At 40.5% G+C, this 14,691-nt stretch overlaps 1 long non-coding RNA gene across 5 annotated transcripts in view; it reads right to left on the bottom strand.

Annotated features, from left to right (window-relative positions):
* Window positions 1–14,691, bottom strand: part of LOC135575592 (uncharacterized) — a 76,634-nt gene that overhangs the window by 20,095 nt on the left and 41,848 nt on the right. For 3 of the 5 annotated variants that reach the window (XR_010466647.1, XR_010466651.1, XR_010466648.1), the window contains exons 2-4: window positions 10,886–10,989; window positions 1,138–1,274; window positions 434–535 (exon numbers count right to left, since the gene is read on the bottom strand). This is a non-coding gene — a long non-coding RNA (uncharacterized LOC135575592). The remainder of the gene's footprint in view (window positions 1–433; window positions 536–1,137; window positions 1,275–10,885; window positions 10,990–14,691) is intronic. The other 2 variants (XR_010466649.1, XR_010466650.1) reach the window with 1 other exon arrangement.

The raw sequence follows: 14,691 nt of genomic DNA, 5'->3' as shown, positions 1-14,691 counted from the left end.
GTAATTGAAGCAAAGCTCTGAGTGCATCTCTTGAGCTAATTGCCATCTCAAAGATTGTAAAAAAAGAGAGAAGAGAAAAAAAGACTGGAGGGCAAATTACAACTTTGGAGTAGGGATGGACTAAAGTTAGGGGATGCATGTGAGAGTTATGCAGGGAATTTGCAAAGGGTTGGGCAGTGTTTTATGGAACATTTGCCCTTAAGTTTTAAATATGTCCTTGGTTGTGTAAGGGGGATGGGGAGTGCAGGGTCAGAAATGCCTCTCTTTTTGGATAGAAGATACTTGATTTTAAATTAAATAGAACAAACACATAATGTAAAATAAGAATAAATTAAAATAGACCGTTGTTTACTTACTGTCACAGCAATCCTTATGCCCTATGGGGAAAACTAAAGCCAAGTGCGCACTCCCATGTACAACATTACACATTTACCTGGGAGATTTTCACTGTTGCCCAGAGCACAGACATTGATCCCAGCCAGAAATGGGATCCCACATCCAACAGACCGGTGGCAAAGTGGCAAAACCGACATTCCTGTAAAACACTTCAGATAATCACAACTGGCCTAATTAGCAGCAGCTCCTATCTTTTGGAAATGCATTAGTATAGACCGTAGATACTTTATCAACATGCCCAAGAAGGTGTTCAGTTAAAACCTAATAATAAACATATATTGCTGAAACTTTCAGACTATTAACCCAATCCATTTGCTTTCTGTCTCACTTTGTTATCTTTTCTCACATAGAGATTGTGGCAATTTGGAAAGGGAAGCATCTTTTTTGCTAGAATTATTTCCAGCACCTAATACAGTTGAAATCTGTGACGTTATGCGAGTGTCTATGTGCTTCTACAGTATGGAATAAACACCTCATACTAAACTAGGATTTTAGTTGTACTTTATTATTGCTATCAAGACAACGTAAGTAGCTCTTTTTCCCCTTTGTAAAACTCAGTAAGGTCTATGGATGTAAAAGGGATGTGTGACGTCAGTAGTAATCTTATTATTTTTTCTTCTCGTTAAGCGATTCGGGTAAAGGATCTTCCATTAATGAAACATGTGCACTGACAAGACAACAGGCCCATGTGCACTTAGCAAAGCTGTAAAGAGTTTGCTTTGGAAAAAAACACAAGCGTACCAGGTAATGGGAACCAGCACACGATCCCTCCCAGGGAAGTTCAGAAAACCAGCACAAAGGAAACATGGCTGGGATTGTTTCCTCACCTCCATTCTGGCTTCTCTGTGTATCCGCAGGGAAAGAAGCAGGAACCAATCCTGTGACACAGTACAGGACAATGAACATAATTTGCACTGATGGAAAAATAGTCTCTTTTTGGGAAAAACAAAACTAAACTTAACAGAACAGATCTCCTTTGCAGGAGTTCATTCAAAATGCTGCTTTAAACCCAACTTCTTACCCTGTGTATATGAGAGAGATCTGATCCCCTGGCATGTGTTAAACTCGGTACTCTAAATGGCATACCTTGTCTGTGAGGGTTTAGTGTTCAGAGGTAATTTGCTGGAATAAAGAAAGCTTATACAAGTTAGTAATATATTATCAGATATTTTCAGATACTATTACTATCAACACAATCAGTTATCAACTTTAACAAGCTGATCAGACCAACAAATGTGCTGTAATCTCTCCAAAAGTTAATTTTCCCAGTTTGGGTCTCATCACCAGGTCCACCTGTGGCTGCTGGTTGAGCCCACAGTCTCAGAGAATTGTTTACTTTAACTCAGCAGAATATTCCCATAAATCTGGAGCTATTTCCCAATTTTGAAGATGGTACGGGGAGGGGATTGGGAGCTGATGATAACGGGATGGAGGAGATTAGGCAGCTAAGCCATCCATTTTAGTTCCAGTGATCAAATTTCACAGTCTTTATCTGAAGCACTGACTAGCTAAGTTTTCAAGTGAGGTTAAAATGAAGGAGTGCGACTATAACCAATAACTTAATGCGTGTTGAGCGCTGCCACAAAATTGCCATCTATCCAAAGGCGCTTGTGTTTGTGCTGGTATGTGCGCTTGAGCTGGAGAGTTTGATTTTATAAATGCTTATTCTTGTTATCTGTAGAATTACTTATAGCAGAAAGCTCTGCTCCCAGTTGTGTTTGCAATCCCAGGACTCACAGTAAGGATCACAGCAGAGAGAGAGGTTTGTAAAGGTCAGCAGAGATACCAGGGACCAGATTCGGCTCTTAGGCAAACAAAATGCTTAAGGATTGAATAGCAATTGCTATACTGGACAATTAGGTAGAAGTTTCTTATCAAGAGGGAAGAAAACCCCAGCAAAACAACTCAGGAGAATTAAAAGTCAGTGTTGCCCAGACGTTTTACAAGGGACTGTAAATGCTTAATACTATGGGTGCCAAACAGTATGAAATACAATTAAATGTTATTAAGCTTTTTTACGGAAAGAAGGAACTTTTTCTTGCAAATAGTTTTTAACTAGCAGCTTTACTTGTTTATCCTCAAAAAGAAAAAAAATCTTTACATGTTTTATTTAAAACTAAAAATGCAGCGTTATACATATTAACATTCTTTGAAAGCTCCCAAGGGTTTTCCAGACCTCCCATAGGTACCCTGAGGGGAAAATCAGAACCACATATGGGGAAGTGTGGGGGTGAGAAGAGAAAGAAAAGTTAGTTCCATGTGGATTTTAATGCATCTGATCTCAGGAGGCATGAAGAAAAACAAAAAAATGTGCATTTTACAAGGTGAACACTATTGATTTGAGATTTTTATATCAGGAGGAGCTCAATTAATCTGATTTCAGTTGACTGATAATACATTGCTACCTTTCAAAACCAGAAGCAACTACCATAGCAACAAAATATAAATAAATGTACACAGCAAAAACCACCATAAAAGATAATGATGTATATTGTTAAAAGTGGAAAATACTGTCGTTTAGGTCCCAAAAGCTTCAGAAGTGTTCACAGTAGTATTTCTGTTACAGGAAAGACTTGAGGTCAGTTTTAAATACAGATGGCGATTTAACTGTTTTGATCTTTGTTGTTATTTTATTCTAATGATTACATGCTCTATAAACAGAACTAGACAAGTCATGTTTCTTGTGAACTGCTGGAGTAATAAATGCATTATATAAATTAACCCCGTAGGACTGACTGTATGAGGATCAAATGAAATGAAAAGGTAGCAAGGAAAAGTGAGATTTTGGTAACAAACACACCCAAATTACAAGTCCCCATCTTTGCTGCCATGGGATCAGAAGCTCACGCGTACCAACAGCATTAGAGCTGCTGAGTCTTTGAGCTCACAGAAGTAGCACTAATGGCATTTCTCCAGGGATTTGCATGGACACTGTCATGATGTCTGCCTGGTTGAGACGCTTCCCATGTTGCCATTGGTATCTGTAACCTGGAAACCTCTTTTTGTTTGCATGTGGGGTAATATATGTGTGTGTTCTGGAGTTCTTTTGGGTGGCTTGACACCAGGAGATAAATAATAGAGCCCCATATGAGAATTAAGAGTCAGCTGTCACCTCATAACAAAGAAAGATATTCAGAGGGTAAAACTTGGTACAAAACTGCTACAGACAGATAAAATGTAATTAAACTGGCTTCATTCATAAACAGATAAAATCAGTAACTTTTATGCATATTTAAATGGATAAAAAATTTAGTTTTCAAATGGGATTATAATAGTTAAATTTCCATTAATCTGCCATTTAAAAAAAATACAACAAACAAAACCCACGAGAACAGTAACTTAAAATTCCTGCATAGTTTGTTGAAAACAGAAGCCAGGAGGGTCTGGGCTGCAGGGCCAGCTCAGCATTGCAGGGAGGGCAGAAGGTGCCTGACCAACCACTGGCCCCTCGCAAGGGTCTGTGATGCACAGTTACAGACACTCTCACCCAAACAAGTGCCAGCACCGGGCCAGGACATGGAGTGCGACCATCAATCTGCTACAGCCCAGGCACCTGCTCACCAGAACATGTCGGAGACCTTCCTCACTCTTTTCTCAAAAAGGAATTTCAAGAGCAGGAATGTTTTCTTATCAAGAGCAGCAACTTTCAGACAGGCAGACTCATGACTGCTGGATCAGATAAAGTAGCTATGGAATTTATATGGTCCCTATTACAAAGTATCCGAATATGATATGTCACAACATCATGCTGACATTGGGAAACATTTTAATCTGCACATTTCCCTGTATAAAGGGTGAAATGGATGCAAGCAAGAGCAGCTGCGTTGCTCAAGGTTGCTCAGGAAGTTTACAGTCGAGGGGGGACCTGAACATGGGCTGCAGAGTCCTCAGCAATGCACCCTCTGTGCAGCTCTGCCTGCCTAAATCAGTTTTTGTGAGATATTCATTAACACTGGTGTCTAATGAGCTGTGTAAACTACATGGAAACGTTATATCTGGTGTGCAGATTTCTGGCAGAAGTCTGTAAGAGGCCCCCATCGTGCCTTTCACACCCCATGTGTGCCTCATGCAGAACCTGTGCCGACTGCTCCCATGCCACAGGGAATCATGGATTTTAACAGCAGCTCACGTGGGCTGGTAGCTGGACTCTCCCTTCCTGCTCAGCTGTCAGTGCTCAGCTGTTCGTGTTTAATCCAGCTGCAATCATGGACTGGAGATGCCCTGTGTCACACTGTAAACTGTCCAAGTCACCACACCAGAATGTTCAGAGTGGCAGGAACATTTACACAGGAGTGTAAGTAGAGTGATTAAAGAGACTAGAGGCATGGGGTGGAGGGTAAAGGCAGTCGTACTGCTTTAGCTGATAGAACCAATGATAGGACAAGGGGTAGTGGGTTCAAACTGGAACACAAAAGGTTCCACTTAAATTTGAGAAGAAACTTCTTCTCAGTAAGGGTGACAGAACACTGGAACAGGCTGCCCAGGGAGGTTGTGGAGTCTCCTACTCTGGAGACATTCAAAACCCACCTGGACCTCATCTGGGTGTTCCCGCTCTGGCAGGGGGATTGGACTAGACAATCTTTCAAGGTCCCTTCCAATCCCTGACATTCTGTGATTCTGTGAAAGCAATGCTCTTAGAAAGCAACCAGCCATTGATGGTCACCAGTCCAACCTCTTACCTTCTGTCCTGGCTTAGCTCGCCCCACGCATTGCTCATAGGATGGAAGTGGAGCATTTGAATCTTATGTGTCTCCTTTGTTGAGAAGGAAACAACAAATCTCTCAGGGACTGATGTAACTCACAGACACAAGCTGACATGCTGATGATGGAGAGACATCCAAACCTAACTGAACCTCCTTGATTTTGCTCTCAAGAATCGGAAGGTTCCCTTTGTTTGCTCTTGTACATCAGCCCTACCTGCATTGCTGTATCTGTGATTTGTTGTAGATAGGCTTCTACTAGTTCCTTTTTCAGGGTGAACCAAGCACTTTCTCTTTTTGGTTATTGCATGACCACAATAACGGCCCACATTACACTGAGGAGCAGTTGAGCCTGAGAAGAGCGAGGAGCACTTTGAATTAAGCCCAGCACTTTGTGCTTTGACAGAGATGTTATCTGTCACTCAGCAAAAGTCATTTTTGTGCAAGAGGAAGAGATAAGATGTTATGAAAAACATTAGACATTTATTTCCATTTCTTATATTTGGATGTACTGGGGTTTCAAGAGCGTTATAGAACACTTTATTGAGATGTGTTACGAAAGACATTTTTATATATTGCTAGTCTAATCAAGTTCTAAGAAACAGGCATACTCATGCAACAAATTAGAAGTTGTAGACGCTTTCAACTAAGTTGAAAGGATTTATATTCTAGCAAAAACATGCTGATAAGTGTTTTTTGTGGACATACTACAAAAAAAAGAGCTTTTGAATAAATATACCTGTCATCTTCTAATAGTCAAAACCATAATTACACAGAGAAGGAGAACAAATATAAATGGATTATATGATCACATGGTTTTTGTAAATCTAGAAATAAGTCTGGACCCTGCATCTATAATCTCCTGAATTAAGTCTGGAAGCGGACGGTAACCACCCAAACACAGGTTTCATACGCTTTCCTAAAAAAAGAAAAGCCACCCCAATTTACTCTCTCTGTAAATAAACAAATAAAAGGCTTTTAATTCAACAGGGTTGCTTCTGACATTAAGTTGTGTTTGATGTAAGGGTATTGGAACCCACCATGCGGCTGCTTCAGTGCAGCTAATGAGGGCTCATGGCTTTCAGTAAAGACCATTGAGAAAAATGAAACTAAATCCAAATGTACCTGTTGATACTCAGTCCATGAGCATGTCCTCAATTCCCTCCTTTTATCTACACTTTTGCCTACACTTCCAGTGCATTTAACAAAGCTCCATGGATTGCGAGCTATATACCAGGCCTGAAGTTCATCTACAGGCTGTCCGGTTTCAAGCTGAGATCTGAATGATGCATAACATAGAAGAAAAATTAACATAACATAGAAGAAAAAATTAATAAAAAGATAATTTTGTGGTATTTTTTCTCTCAATATCACCTAAGTCAGGGAAATACAGCTCAATGCTGCATGTTAAATGATATAACTGTGTTTACTTCAGGGCAGCAAACACATGAAGTCCAAGGGAAGCTTCATTTTCAATATAACAGAAGCAGTTTCTGGTCATTTGAAATCAGTGTAATGTTGTGGGTTATTAGTAATTCAGAAGGGTCCTTAAGCAAAGAAGTTACTTACACGCTTCAAAGAAAGAACAAATTCCGAAGTTATAACAGGATATGTTGTCCCTTTGAAACAGAAGGCGTCTTGGCACTGGATTTGCTCCAAGAGCACAAGGACAAAAATACAGACTCAAAATAATTGTGAAGAAATGTGTGACTTCAGGGTGGGAAGTGATTTCAGAGGCTTTTACCTGTGGCGATACTAGAAACACCCTCTCTTCCTGGAGCTCTAGGAACGTGACTATTCAAAACTTCTGGAGATTAAAAATTGCATTTATTTTATATGGAGAATACACTCCAGGAGGCATGTGTGGATACACACTTAAAAATGTTGGTTTGCTATGACAGTTTATGAGTTTCGAATGTTGAGATTTTAGTGCCACTTTAAATGTGAAGTTGGTTTATCTCTGCACCAATTTGTCCAACTTGACCATGGTGTGGTGGGGTTTTGTTGTTGCTTTGTTTTATTTTCCCAGGAGGAATCAGAAGCAAGAAGCACCACCTTTTTTTTTAATTTTTAGAGGATAAATATTATCTTTCTGTGATTTAAAAAAAAAAAAAAAAAAAAACAAAATACCCCCCCCCCCCTCAAAACTCATGGATTCTCTCTTTTTTCCAGATGACTGTAACACTTCTGAATTAGGCAAACCATTTGGTGCGTGCATGCGAGACCATAGAATGAATTTTATTACAGCTACAAACCAGATTTTCAGAAGTCACTTAGTAACTGCGAGCAGATGAAAGGGGAACCAGCTGAGATCTGTGCACTGCAAATTGTTTCCCCATGATTAAACTATTTCATCCTCCAGGCTAACATCTCTCTACTTGTTTGGCAACAAGTGATAATGTTAGTGATAAAAGTCTCTCCTGGACGATAACAATTATTATTACCTTTTTTGGGGGGAGAGTAAACACTTCTTCTACAGATATTTTACCAAATACAATTAAATATGAGGGATTAAAATAAATAATAATTAAAAGGAGACTAACATTGTCATATTATAGAAGCTTGCAATGCACTTCTGGAGTTTTGCCTTAGGAAGACTGCAGATTGTTGGTATGTGGCTGTTTCCAGTTTGGGCAAATTATTTTTGCTTTAATAGTAACTTTTTTTGGCTTAATTATTCATAATTAATACATATTATTGCTATGTATTACTAGTTATCATAAACTTAATTTTAATAGAGCAAAACATACAGGTAGCTTATAAACTTATCACTGACTCCTCTACAGAGTGAGGGAACTAAATACTATTTACCCCCCCAGGGTAAAAATAAATAAATAAAATGTGTTGAACAAATTACGTTTGTTCCTTTGACTATCTGTTGTATTTTTTCACTCATTTTATAGTGTTAAGGTTTGGGAAAAGCATTGCAAACTCACGGGCATAATTTTCAAAGGTGAGCCTAACCCAAAGCTATGCATTTATATTTTTATCAGGTCAATGGGAATTCTAAGCATTCAGTGTCTTTGCAACATTTTTAAGTGCTGTAAGCCTGAATTTTGACTAGTACTTAAAAATACAGTTTGTGCTGATGTTTACAAGCATTCCTGAATAACGGCTTAATTATCAATTCAAATACTAGTTTTCAGATATCCAAATTTACAGTCCTGGCTTAATTTGCGTGTGTGTGAAAACTTCTGGAAACATTTTAAATCGCTAGTTTAAAGAAGTACAGATAAGGTAAAAGAACGTTTTTTTGAGCTGTTTAAAGCTGAGTAGAGATTAAAAACAAAAAACCACAGAAAACTGATACCAACATACAATCATTGCTACAGAAACCTGAGCGCTTGGACTTTCAAATGAACATAAAGACACCCCTTATTCCCGCAGGCACGTGTAAATGTGTAAATGTGTGCTGGGGTGTGTGGAGGCACCCGGGAAGCCAGTTCCTACCTAGGGAAGGTTTATATACAGCCTATTCAACACTAGAACTTTTGCTACTAAATGGTTTTCAAATACAGTTCATTTTCATGCCATGATCTTTAATGAAAAGTGCCTGCTGAGTGCAGTACAAACCATTTGGTGCCCCAGTGTCAGGGGAGGAAAAGAACAACATTCAGTAAAACTGAAGGTTTTTATTATCACGTCGTAAATGAACAAATGGCATCTGTCAATACAAAGGAACTCATAGGGGGTATAGAAAGGAAGCTTAGTTATTACACTCAGGGTGTGCTGCTGAAGTGACAAACTGGAGTTTTATTAACATGCCAGTTATAGATCTCCTCTTCCTCCCCCACCACCCCGACCCTTTTCTTTTACCTCCTTCAATTTGGTACATACCAGAGCTGCTGTAAAACGAGCTTTGGTCAGACAGTGCTCCCCGTTTAATGCTGGAAGTTGCAATCATCACTATGAGTAATTAAAAACTGGGGCCGCTGTATCCAAAATGAAAACCTGGCCCCAGATTTGGCCCTCCTTTGGGTAACGTCACTACATGGGATCAGGCAGCGCTCCTCCCGAAGCACTAATCCCATCATAGTTTTCGTATTTAGGCAATAAACATCTTTCACTGCACTGATAAATGACGAAGGTGTTTATGGGCTTCAGGAAATGTTTATACCAAATGTATAAAAGGCAGAGATGGGATTGCTCACACTAGCGGAGAATTGGGTTTGGAGCGGTGACGCAGAGGGGAACAGAAAGGGAGGCGCAGGGGGTGGGAACCTCGGCCATGATTTTTACTGGAAGGTGTTAAGAGGTTTTTCTCATAAAAGAGTTTAGTGGCCTTGAGCAGGTGTGGCTGCAAGCTGGCAAACGCCAGAGAGGCAGCGCCCGGGGTGAGCGGGGAACCCCGGGACCCCCGCACCCTGCCTGGGGAAGGAAATGGGGCTGGAAGTGCCCCCTGTGCCCCGCTGGGATACTGAGCCCCGCTGCACGTTCACAGCAGGAACATTTCTGTGCCATAGAAACGGAAAAAAAACATGTTCTTCTCTGGAAAAATCGTATAATTAGATCTACAGTACGCTGAAAAGAGCTTAGCAGGCCAGACTTAAATCATGTTAGCAACCATGCAAATACAGGACATTGGGCATTTTTAATGGAAACAAGAAAATCCGAGAATTGCTTATGTGCATTACTAGCTTTTTCAACTGAAGAGACCGGTTTGTATATTATGATTAGCAAGCATCAGAGCTGCATTTAAAATGAGGCATGAAAGGAAGTGCCTTTCAATTATGGCTATAAACAACAATTTCACTGAGACTTCCTTTATAAACTGCACAGAACACAAAGTCAAGCTGCTTCTTGCTGATGCACTAAATGCAAAGCAAAGTTTCCTACTGACCCAAAAGAAAGGATTCCATGCAATGAAGCCTAAGGACTAAAATTGTGATGACTTAAGATTCAAAAGATGCATAAGCAGGTCTAGATCAATCTGCAACTCAGACTGACCTTGTAAATTCAAGGCTCACTGGTGCTTGGCAATGTGTAGGAATGCAGAACGGGGGGGGTTACGCACAGCCTGTAGTATCCTGTTAGATTCTGTTCCTCCCAAAACCATGTTTTAGCTCCACTTTCAAAGACTAGAAGGGTGAATACAGTACCCCAGGCTTTTAGGAAGCATTACAGTTCCCAAAGGGTGTGCTGTATCCTACAGTTCCCACTGGGGATGATGCATGACCATCCTGTGTCATACCGCTGGCAATGAATTACAGCTGTAAGCATTGGAGCAAACTCATCGCAAGTGGAAATTGTACAGACACTGAGACAGGCTTCTTGGGATAACACCTACTTGTTATTTTTCACTTTCACCTTCTGATTCCACCTTGCTCCATCATTATAAACAGGTAATGAAAAAATAAGCTTATCTCTCAGACAGTCCATGATACTGAAAAAAAAAACCCTTGTTTTGTCCAAGCTATTTGGAGGCCAAGCTGTGCTTTGCTCATCTCTCCGGTGGAGATCGCATCCTCAGCTGACAGCTCAGCACGGCTCCATTGGCCGCAGACCCTTTTCACACCTGCAGAGAACCTGCCCCCACCACATGTTCAGCGCCGCTTGTCATAAAAAGATTTATCAGAACCTTTGCACAAAAGCCACGTTTCCTTTCAGCGATTGACAAATTAAAAAGCCTCTTAAAACCAGAATAATCTCAGGGATGTTGCCTTTTGTAGGGGATGGCTTTATGTGCCCATTTCCTTCTCACGCAGACTCCTGCTTTTACAGCTTAATGACAACAACCGCTTTGCTCCAGCATCTCTGCTGCAAAGGGGAAGGAAAACAAATTGGGGTACCTGGCTGAGACCATCCTTCTTCTCTCTTCATCCGCAAGAGTAGCATCTCTCAGACCTCTCTCCACCTCCTCCACACACAAGCATAGGCAGGTGCAAATGCTTGGCTGAAACAGAGAGAGTGAACCTGATAAATCTAAAATGCCAGAGCACTACTTCAGCCCTGACTGAGCACAGACAATTTCAGAGAGTTCCTAAGCAGGAATCTTACCCTAGTAATCAATGTCATACAGCAGAGTTACTGGGTTACCAAAAAGGGGTTACCTGTATGCTGCCAGGAAGGTGCGTGTGCTCTCTCAGAGCGTGAAGCAGCGTTTTAACTCAAAACTAATGTAAAATGCCAATGGATAAAACAAGGATTACCAGGTTGTTCTAGTAACTTGCTGCTTTTTGGTTTTATGTGGCAGGACATGAAAGGGCTTTTGTATCTTTGGCAGACGGAGGGCTGGGAACAAATCTCAATATTTGGTTCAAACTAAGAACAAGAACAAATATCATAGTAATTTCACTTGCTTGTCCTTTTGCCCTCATGTTTTTGCCCCCTGTAAGAGATTTGTTTGCTGGCAGAAATCTTACAGAAAGAGCAGCTGTTGATATAAAAGAGAATGTTTAGGGAAAGCAACTTTTATAATTTACATTGGAAACATGATTATGGTCTATTTTGATAAGAACATTAATCTCTGACATCAGGAGACTTACACATCTCTGGACCTGTGCATGTTTCAAAGCCTTGCTGAACCAGAACCTTTGAGGCTTTGTCTTCACCGACACAAAGGTGTTTTTTTACAACCGGCCCATGAGCACATGGTGGGGATTTTACAGTGAGATATCTAAGTGGAGAGAAGGCGCTTTGGTATTTGCGGTGAGGAGGTGCTAAAGCAGTGCTGTCTCCTCCGGGTTCCACTGCAGCACAGCTCCTGCTGCCCATTACCCAAGGAAAATAAAATGATGTGAAGAAAGACGCAGCACCAGGGCCTTTCTGCCCAGGGATTAGAGCCTGTGAAGTGAACCCCTAACTAAAGGTACGCTAAGGGCTGGATTTGTCAACTAATAGGTTAAAATCCAACTGGCCCTGCATATTCCAGAATTAAAAAGGCCGGGGTGCTGCTGCGGGGCCATGTCTGTGTGTCTGTGCCGCTCTGCAGGCACCAAGCACCCATGCTGTCCTCGGTCACACTCATCGCTGGGGTGATTTGCACAAGTTCTCTATGTATGAAGAATCCTTCTCACTCTTATGAAGAAGCAGCGTGATGTGTCAATACTCGCAGCTAGGTGAGCACTGCACAAAGTAGGATTAGCAGTGAGCTCCATGAGCCTCATTAGTAATCCCAAAACTGGAACAGGACATTCCATTCAACTTTTTCTCTTTCCAGTCTTTTCTGTTGCATAAGCAATTAAATTAATGTAGGTTTCCTGCATATCATGCAGTTGGATACTCCACAGTCCAATAAAGACTACACACGCTACAGCCCTTTCCGCGGTCTGGAAATATAGATGTTGTTCTCTGATATCCAGTTGTTTTCATGCATCATAATCTTTGCGACTTCTGCCTCCCTATCAAATTTAGGTCAGACCAGGCGAGAAATCTGAGACAAGCTTGAGGAGAAATGTCTACAGAAAGAGACAGACATCGTGTTATCACATGGGTCTCCTTTCCTGCATAAATCAGTACAAAAGGCTTTAAATTTATAAAGGCTTACTTTATAGCATGAGAACCAGAGACTGAGAATGCTAATACTGACTATTCCTTTAGGTACCACAACGTGACCAAAATGTTTCTTTTGCCTGGTTGTTTTGACCTTGATTGTACAACTAGTTTGAGATGGCTAATGAGTTAATTATTGTGAATGAGATACCAGTCACGTAAAACTTTCCTATTTTCTCTCTTAATGGAATTTATACATAATATGCCAAAGCTCCTTTTGTAGCTGACATGCATGTGACTCAGTCACATGAGTAGTTTAAGCACAAAATTCTCCCCCTCCAAATTGTCATGTACAAACAAAGGAAAAATCCATTCAGTTGAGAAGGGGGATAAGCTTCAGCTGAGGGGTTTGTTGTTGGTTTGTTTTTTTTTTTTTAATAAGAAAGTAGTTATTTGATTTGTGTGAGGAAAGGGGTTGTTATGGAAGAAAGCCCAGGCAACAGTCATCTTTATCTAAGGACCCTAAAATAAATAGGGTGAGATCATCCAAAGAAGTTATTAACACATGAACTATGCTGAGTACAAGCACCGTGACCCACGGTCATCTTTAGTGCAGTATAGCAACTACAAAAGGGATATAAAATGTATGGAACTTTTTTCACCTTTTAGCTCATGCAGTGGTAAATTGTCTCATCCTGCTGATACATTGCAGTTTGTCATGAGTGATCCAGAAATGAAAGGAACAAACACAAAACAAATCACTGAAACATTTCACACCTCATCATCAAACCCATGTTCAGAAACACCGGGGAGAACTCTTTTGTTATGCTCTACCAATAATCACGAGGGGAGAATCAGCCCATATATTTTTTATTAGAGGCACTAAAAATTCTGAGTTCACTGGGTAAATCTATAGTATAGACTTAGGAAGTCAGTAACTTTTTAAATAAACAACACCAATACTAATATATAAGTACTAATATTTGACATCTGTTCTAACAGTTTTCATCTAACACAACAAATTATTGTGAAGAGAAACGCTCTTGTGGAACAAGTATAATTAAACTTAACTACATAAGAAAACTGAAGCACCAAGAAAATTTCTGTACATTTTTGAGCACAACTTACAGTACACTGGGAATTCTACTCTTTGCATCTGATAAATAGTTTATTTTACTATCTTCCTAACATACTTTTCTTTTGCCATTCAGTGGCAGCACTGATGGCTTTCTGGGACAGGCACATTGTATTTACACCAGGATCAGATAAGCCCCAGGCTCACTTAATGCAGTCTAGGAGCCAGACTGATCGCATTTAGAATAGGAATTTCCCATAGTGTTGCTATTCATATTCAGGATCAGAGAAATGAATCTGTCTAATCTCTACAGAAACCTGTTGGCATTGCACTAAATCTGGCTGTACTTGGAATTTTCCCATCAGGGATGAGACAAGGCAGCCTGTTCTAGCCAGTATTGGGTTATTTGAGTTATTTGCAGCACTGCAAAAGTAGCATCTGGGATCCAGTTGCTGGTGGAAGAGGAGATGGCAGTTCGGGGCATCCACTTGTAGGGCATTTTGTTGAAATTTCAAGTCCTGTTTTTCTGCATGTCCCCACAACAGCAGTGTGGCCATATAGAGAAACGAGAGTGGCTAAAACCAGCGTTATCATGTGGCACCAGCCCACAAATGTGGGCACGTTGACTTAAGTCTCCTGGCAGACCCTGCACCAAGGTTGGCTAGAATCCTCTTGTGCTTGGGGGCAATGTAGCTCCTTTAATTTGGAGTAGGGAAAACAACCTCGCTTTTCACAGGTACAAAGAGGAATAATGAATACGTACCTTGTATTTGAAGAAATGCATTTTGTACAAATATTTTTTACCCTCTCCTGCCATCTACTTCCCCTGCTTCTTCTGGCATAAACTGTTGCATTCCTTTAAGATTTATGAAAGATTATTTGAGTGAGAAGTGAATGTCTCAGCAAATGACTAACTGACCTTCCACCTATGATCATGACCCTAAACCAGATGAGCCTTTTGAAGAAATATTTTGGATTCAGTTAGGAAATGGCAGCGTAATTGAAACAAACTTGGAGAGGCTGTTCAGCACTGTGGAAAGACAATGCCGTGGTTAGGAAACCTTTGTCTACTGCTCTGTTTTCTGGAGT

The sequence above is a fragment of the Columba livia genome, chromosome 16, assembly GCF_036013475.1.
Source record: "Columba livia isolate bColLiv1 breed racing homer chromosome 16, bColLiv1.pat.W.v2, whole genome shotgun sequence".
Classification (NCBI taxonomy): Eukaryota; Metazoa; Chordata; class Aves; order Columbiformes; family Columbidae; genus Columba; species Columba livia.
Note: the sequence above shows the minus strand (reverse complement) of the source record. Positions and strands in the feature narration are given on the sequence as shown.